This window comes from Elephantulus edwardii, unplaced genomic scaffold (genome assembly GCF_000299155.1).
Source record: "Elephantulus edwardii isolate Elephantulus edwardi_28Jun2011 unplaced genomic scaffold, EleEdw1.0 scaffold00075, whole genome shotgun sequence".
NCBI classification, from domain to species: domain Eukaryota; kingdom Metazoa; phylum Chordata; class Mammalia; order Macroscelidea; family Macroscelididae; genus Elephantulus; species Elephantulus edwardii.
In genome coordinates this window covers 7,214,640-7,222,180 of record NW_006399825.1, presented here as the reverse complement: position 1 = coordinate 7,222,180, position 7,541 = coordinate 7,214,640, and positions in this window count along the sequence as shown.

Here is a 7,541-nt window from a genome sequence, read left to right as displayed (position 1 = left end):
GCTTGTATTAAGCCTCCCTCATTTCCTGATATAGCATTTGGTTTACTATTAGTAAATTTGATATTTGGCTTCCCTCATCTCAACAACTCAATAGGTATGTGCTTCCATTCTAAAAATAACAAGTGAGTGTCTGCTCACCTGCATCTGGTGATAAGTCATTCAACCCATGAATTACTTCTTTGGTATGAGATGAGTAAAGACATTTCTGTTTCAATCATTTCCACATATTATTATATGTCATCAGCAGATCTTTGCTCACTCACCAGTTTGGTCATTATTTTCTTGCATAGAATTCAGCCACATAGGAAAGTACTCCTAGATGGCAATGAAGGTTGAATGCCTCTTTCTAAAATCTCAGCAACTTTGAATCTCTGCATTGCATTTTCAAACAAAGATCTAAGTTGCTATTAACTTAATTGCTTTTTAACTTAAAAATGGGAAAAATGTAATCTGATTCAATAAGAATAAGAAGTGTGCTACACAAAGTCTCCATTTTAATTCTTAAGTAGATGGACATACACACACTATGACCAAACTTTAAAAGCCAATAGACTTTATTATATTTTTTTAATTACTTTTATTATTTCAGGTATTTGCCTATATCATCAAGTCTAACACTATCAAAAATATTCTATTTATTTAAAGAAAAAATTCCTCAATTTGGCTTCTAATCACCTGACTCTCTTCTGTCCTTTCACAGATGTTGCTACACCTACTGTAGCCATTCAAGCAGCTTCAATTGTCTAACTCATGTTTCAAGCACTCTAATATCTCATATGTTTCTCGTCTGTCATTTTCCTCTCTCCTGAACCAAGCCTTCCTTCAAGGTTGAGATTTCATCTCTGGCCTGAACTTCTTGCTTTTCTGATCCTCCCGCAGATCTCTCCTAAATTGAACTCCTGGATCACTGGGTCTCTGAACTGTGCATTCTTATCACATTCTTTTTATTAATTTCCTAAAAAGTTGGTAAGGAAGCTATAGAGTATTTTGAGTTTTATATTCCTTTTGTTGTTGTTGTGAAGGGCTGTCAAGCCAATTCCAACTCACAGCAACCACATGTACAACAGAACAAAACACAGCTCAGTCCTGCACCATCCTCACAACCTTGCTACACTTGAGCCTGTTGTTATAGCCACTGTGATGATCCATCTCTTTGAGGTTCTTCCTCTGTTCTACCTCTGCTGACCCTCCACTTTACAATCTCCGATGGCCTTCTGCAGGAACTGATTCCTCCTCTTAACATGTCCAATGAATATTCATTCTACCTTTCTAAGGAACATCCTGACTGCACCTCTTGACACACATTTGTTTCTTCTTCCAGTAAGCCATGGTATATTCTATGTTCTTTGCCTATACAATAGTTCAAGTGCATTAATTATTCTTTTGCATGCCAAAAACGAGACTGAAATTAGCATAGCTTGGGGCAGTTTCACCTTAGTTCATCTTCTTCTGTCATGCTTAGTCATTGTCTAGCTCTCAGATGCACAGCAAGCAATTGAGAAGACTATGGCCTATATAGAGTGCACCTTAGTTCTAGACTGGCACCATTGCTCTTTAGCACTCAGAGAGATCCTTGACAGAAGATTTCCCCCCAAACAACCTGTCTTTTGTTTCCTGACTGCTGGTGCCAAGAGTGTGGATCCAAGCAAGATGAAATTGCTGACAACTGCAATGTTTTCTCCATCTATCATGATAGTGCCATGTGGCAGGACAATTCTCTCTCTGGGTTTGCATGGAAGAACTAGGAAATGTCTAGGTGTCATTAATGACTGAATGCGAGCAACCACAGGACAGGATGATGCATCATGGTCTGACCACCACAGTATCCACCACAGAACCTATTCTTCAAGCTTTTGAAGTTTGCAACTGTGTATAAATTCCAATCAGGATCTTTTGCCTTTTTGGTAGTTCTACCTATATAAGTTCTGGCTTGTTGTTGTTAGGTACCATCAAAGCAACTATAACTCATATCAACCCTATGACAACAAATACAAAACTTGCCCTATCCTGTGCCATCCTCACAATCACTGATAATACTTTACTCCATTTTTATAGGCACAGTATCAATTATTCTTGTTGAAGGTCTGCTGCTGTCACTCCACCTTCCCCAGCAGAATGTCTTTTTCCAAGGACAGACCTCATCTGACAACATACCCAAAGTATGTGAGACAAAGCTTCACCACCCTTGCCTTTGGGGGCACTGGTTGAACTCCTTGCAATGTGACTTATTTGTTCTTTCAGTAGTCCACGGGATATTCAGTACTCTTCTCATACATCACAATTCAAAGATAATGATTCCTCTTTTCCATTCTTATTCACTGTCCAATTGTCAGATGCAGAGGAAGTAATTGAAATGACTATGGCTTGGGTCAGAGACATTTTAGTCTTTAAACTGACATCTTTGCTCTTTAGAACTTTGGAGAGGTCCTTAACAGCAGAGTTTTCCAATGTAACAATTCTTTTGATTTCTTATTCTGTTACCACAGGTGTTAATTGGAGTTAGAGTAAAATTAAGTAGTTGACAACTCCAGTCTTATCTCTATTTATCATGACATTGCCTATTAACCCAATGGTGAGGATTTTTGTTTTCTTGATGTCAAGATGTAACTCATATTGAAGGCTGAAGTTTTTTAATCTTCTTCAGTGAGTGTTTCAAGTCTTTTTAACTTTTAGCAAGCAAAGCTGTGTCATCTGCATAATTCAGTCTTTCTCCAATCCTGATGCCATAATTTTCTTTATATAGGATGGCTGTTTGAACAATTTGCTCAACATGCAGACTGGATATATATGGAGAAAGGAGATAACCCTAACAACACCTTTCCTGATTTTAAACCAGGCAGTATTCCTTTGTTCAGTTTGGACAACAGCCTCTTAATCTATGCACAGGATTTGGATGAGTGTAATCAAGTGCTCTGGGCTTCTTATTCTTCTTATTTCTAGATTAGGAAATGTTAGTCATAATTTATTATGATGCACATAGTCAAATGCCTTCTCACAGTCAATAAAACACAAGTAAACATCTTTCTGGTATTTTCTGCTTTCAGCCAAGCTCCTTCTGACATCAGCAGTGATAGCCCTCTTGCCACAGACTCTTCTGAATCCAGTCTGAATTTCTGGAAGTTCCTTGTTGATGTACTCTTCCAGTAATATTTTAATAATCTTTAAGATTTTTACTTGCATTTGATTGATGACTCTGGTGGCCTAATGGTTAAGGAGTTGCACCATCAGCCCAAAGGCAGAAGATTTTTTCTTTTAATAAGAATTTATAAATATTGCTGAGGAGAAATGATATATAGACAAGAAATTGTTATTGTTGTTTTGTACCGTAGAGTCAGAACCGACCCATAGCTGACCCTCTGGTGTGTTTTCAGAGGCAGTTAACTGCACAAGAGGAGATTGCCCATCTTTCTCCCACTGAGCAGCTGGTGGCCTTGAACTGTGTGCCTTCAAGATTGCAGTGAGGGAGAAGATTCTAATCCACCAGCTGCTCTGCAGGAGAAAGATGGGCAGTTTCCTCCTGTGTGATTTACAGCTTCTGAAAAACCCACTGGAGGGTCAGCTATGAGTCACTTCTGACTAGAAAGCAATGCGTTACTTGCTGATTTATGGATTGTAGCTGGCATCAATTATGATCTGATGTTTTTGTCTTTGAATTGTATAAAGCAAGCCTTGTTGTTGTTGTTGTTGTTATGTGCCATCAAGTCGCTTGCGACTCATAGCGACCCTATGTACAAGAGCTCTAAATGCTGTTCTATCCTGTGCCAACCTAGCCATCTCATACGCACTTATTCCATGTCTGCTAGTCCTAGCAATCGTCTAAGTGTGCTCTACTGTACATAGGGTTTTCGAAGGCCTGTCCTTTCAGAAGTGGATGGCCAATCTTTCTTCCTAGTCTGTCTCAATCTTTAAATATATATAATAGTATCTGACAGACAAACATTCCACAGAAAAGAACCGATGAAAGACAATTGCCCAGTTATGTTTTGTTTTTTTTTTATTTTTGTGTGCGTGTACCATCAAATCAGATCTGACTGGTACAGGAGGAGATTGCCCCTCCTTCCCCGGCAGAGCATCTGGTGGATTCGAACCGTGCACCTCTGGGATTGTAGTTGCAGCTTCTTGCCACTAGGCCACCAGAGCTCCCCTATTGCCCAGTTATGAAGCAAGCCTTGGATGGCAAGCCTTGGATGGCAAGCCTTGGATGGGTTTTAATGTGATTCTGTCAGCATCATAATGATTGCTTCCCTTCATTTCTGAATGGTTTGTATTTGTCTTGTCTTTGTCCTGTTAAGTCATTATGAATGAGTTTCTAAAAAATGTGCTTGAATCTAGAGTGTCTTTTTGCCTGGTTGTTGTTGTTAGGTGTCATCTAATTGCTTCTCTGACGGGACATCATAGTTGACAGTACTCCTCTGGCTTTGATTCAGAAATCCCCAGATCTTTGTTTCTGCCACATCTTATTAGTTTTTTAAAAAAAAAATCACAAAGCTAATCTATAGGCAAGGGAGCTCTAGTGGCCTAGTGGCCTAGAAGCTGCACTGCAATCCTGAAGACACGCATTGTAGAATCGGAACCAACACATAAGCTGACCCTCCAGCAGGTTTTCAGAGGCAGTTGATCATAGAGGAGGAGAATGCCCATCCTTCTCCCATAAACTCCGTCCCCTGATGTCAAGCAGCATTTGTGTGTATGAAGAGAGGCTGCTATGTGTGAAGGCATGGACTCTTGTGTTCTTTATATCTTCCCATTATAAGTGTATAATAAATAAATTATTTAGAATATTAATTTCAGGAACAGGAAAAAGAAAGGTAGAAGACAGGTGTGACTGGGTAAGCTGAAAACCTCAGAAGGTTTTCTAGAAGGCACAGAGAAAAGGAATTAAAAGAAGATTAAAAACCTTGTTGTTGCTGTTGTTACATATCATTGAGTTGACTATGGCTCATAGGAGCCCTATGAACAACAGAGCTGACCCCTGCCCTATCTTGCACCGTCTTCACAATCTCTATTGTGCTCAAGTCCACTGTTGCAATCTCTGTCAGTTCCTTTTGTTCAGAGTCCTCTCTTTCTCTGACCCTCCACCTTTCCCAGCGTATCTTTTCCCAAAGACTGACCTCTTCTGACAACATGACCAATGTATGTGAAACAAAGTCTCACCATCCTTGGCTCTAAGGAGTAAACCTTCTCGAAGACAGATTTGTTTGTTGTCTTGACAGCTCATAAGATACTCAGTATTCTCCTCCCAACACCACAATTCTAAAGCATTGATGCTTGGGTCATTCTTACTCTTGTTCAACTTTCAGATGAATAGGAAGCAACTGAAAATACTATGGCATGAATAATGTTATGGACTGAATTGTATTTCACACACACACACACACACACACACACACACACACACACACACACACAGTCCTAAATCCTGATCTTCCTGTGGTAACAATTCTTTTTACAAATACTCTGCAGATAAATGAGACCCAGAAGCCTGGCAGGTCAAGGCAATACCATTGAGCACACGCAGACAGCATGGAGTAGGAATTTTTAGAATGGAAGAGAGGGACCAGCAGACGGGGACTTCAGCAACTCCCACCCACAGGTAAATGCAACCCAGAAGCCTGGCAGGTCAAGGTGATGCTAGACACCGTTTGGGCACATGTTGTTATGTTAATAAGACTTTTTGTATAGCTAATATGCTTTATTTAATGTGTGCACTTTGGTGAAAGCTTTCTGAGGCTCTTAATGAGACTTTTAATGTGGTGTGTGTTTTAGATCAGTCTCTTTTGGGACAGAAGTGAAGACAAATTTTGTCAGCAGCAAGAAAAACAGAGACAAAGATCTTCCAGAGCTGACACAGAGAGAAAACTTTTCTCTAGAGCTGGCACCTTGAAGTCACACATCTTGACTCAATGAGAAAATAGTTTGATTTGGTTAAAGCTGCAGGGTTCAGATCTGTTATTCACTGGGTTGCTATGAGCCGCACATGACTTGACAGCACCACACAACAATAACATTATAGTAACTCTAGATAACTAAGACATTACTTTTCCCCCTACCACATCTAAGATTTCAAATAAGCGAGGAAAAAAAAATGACTAAAAATTTAACCAGAACAGAAAGGCATAGAGTAGAAAGTGAGCTTTCCTTCTTCATTCTTTTATCTGATTTTCTCTCCCCAGCAGCAGTCACTATTTATTTTTCAGAGATCACACATTTCCATCCAAAGATGATGATATATGTCACCCCTTTCTCTCTGTGAAATGATTCTTATCACAAACTACTGAAAACACATACAAAGCACCTAATTGTTATAGAACTATTGTGGTGTTATAGTTTTATTGTTAAACAAAAAAAAAAGGTTTTCGTAGATACTGATTTTCATCACATGACTCAGTAGCAACATGATACATGATCTGTATGTAAATGACTTGTGCTGGGATCAGTTTTGTCATCCCACCAGGTTTACTTCAAAAGTGTTTAACAGCAAAGAGGGACTCTCATGACTAGCAAGATAGAAGAAGCAGAGAATGGAGTGTTGCATCCTTTGGGGCTGAAGATTCCCGCGCCAGCCAGGCTGAGACCCATATGAAAGCAGCTGCTGCCTTAGAAGAGAACTACTCCCACATGAGACAGAGCTGACTTGGGACTGCTGACCCATAAAGCCAGAGCCAGGGGCCTTCCTCCAATCTTGCTTGAGGACTGCAGAAAGACACCATAATTGGCAGGACTCAGAGAGCTCTGTTGGCCAAAGGTTGACCTAGAGAGGTCAAGAGACTCAAGGTCAAAGTATGGGGAGCACACTTGCAAAGCTGCCTAGCCTGAGAACTTATTTCCTGTTGCTGTCCTGAACAGCTGTTATCTTCCCAAATAAATCCTATTACCTTTAAGTATGGTTCTGTGACATCTCTGTGGCCACTACAAAGAATTTTGGATTCAATAATAATAGAGCCGTAAAATTGGTACTGGAATTAGTAGAAATAGATATGGGACCGCATCTGACCTCTAAGAATTAGTTTTCTATTGTAGATGTTACTGATGGGGACTGTTACCTTTTGTCAAGTTATTAACGGTCATATGCAGCTGGTTCCATGCCCCCACCACTTTTCCTACAACAATCAGCTTCATCGTAGAGAGGATTAAACCAGGCTGCTCCTTGGAGGCAAGGAATCTGGGGCTTCGTCTGACATACTTTGGACATATTGTAAGGAGAAACAGGTCATTAGAGAGGGACATCATGCTGGGTAGAGTAGGGGGACAGCGCAGGAGGGGAAGACCCTCTTATGAGGTGGATTGATTCAGTGACTGGGGTACTTGGGATGGGTGTGTCGGGGGTAATGAGATTGGCACAGGATAGAGCACAGTTTAGGGCTGTTGTACATAGGGTCGCTATGAGTAGCAAATGACTCGACGGCATGTAACAACAACAACAGCATGGACTGACAAAAGAACAAACAAAACTATGTGGAAATAGGTGTAACCAGATAACCCATAAGAAGTGAAGATGCTACAACCAGGAGAAGATAAAATAGATTAATGGTTGTTTCCAA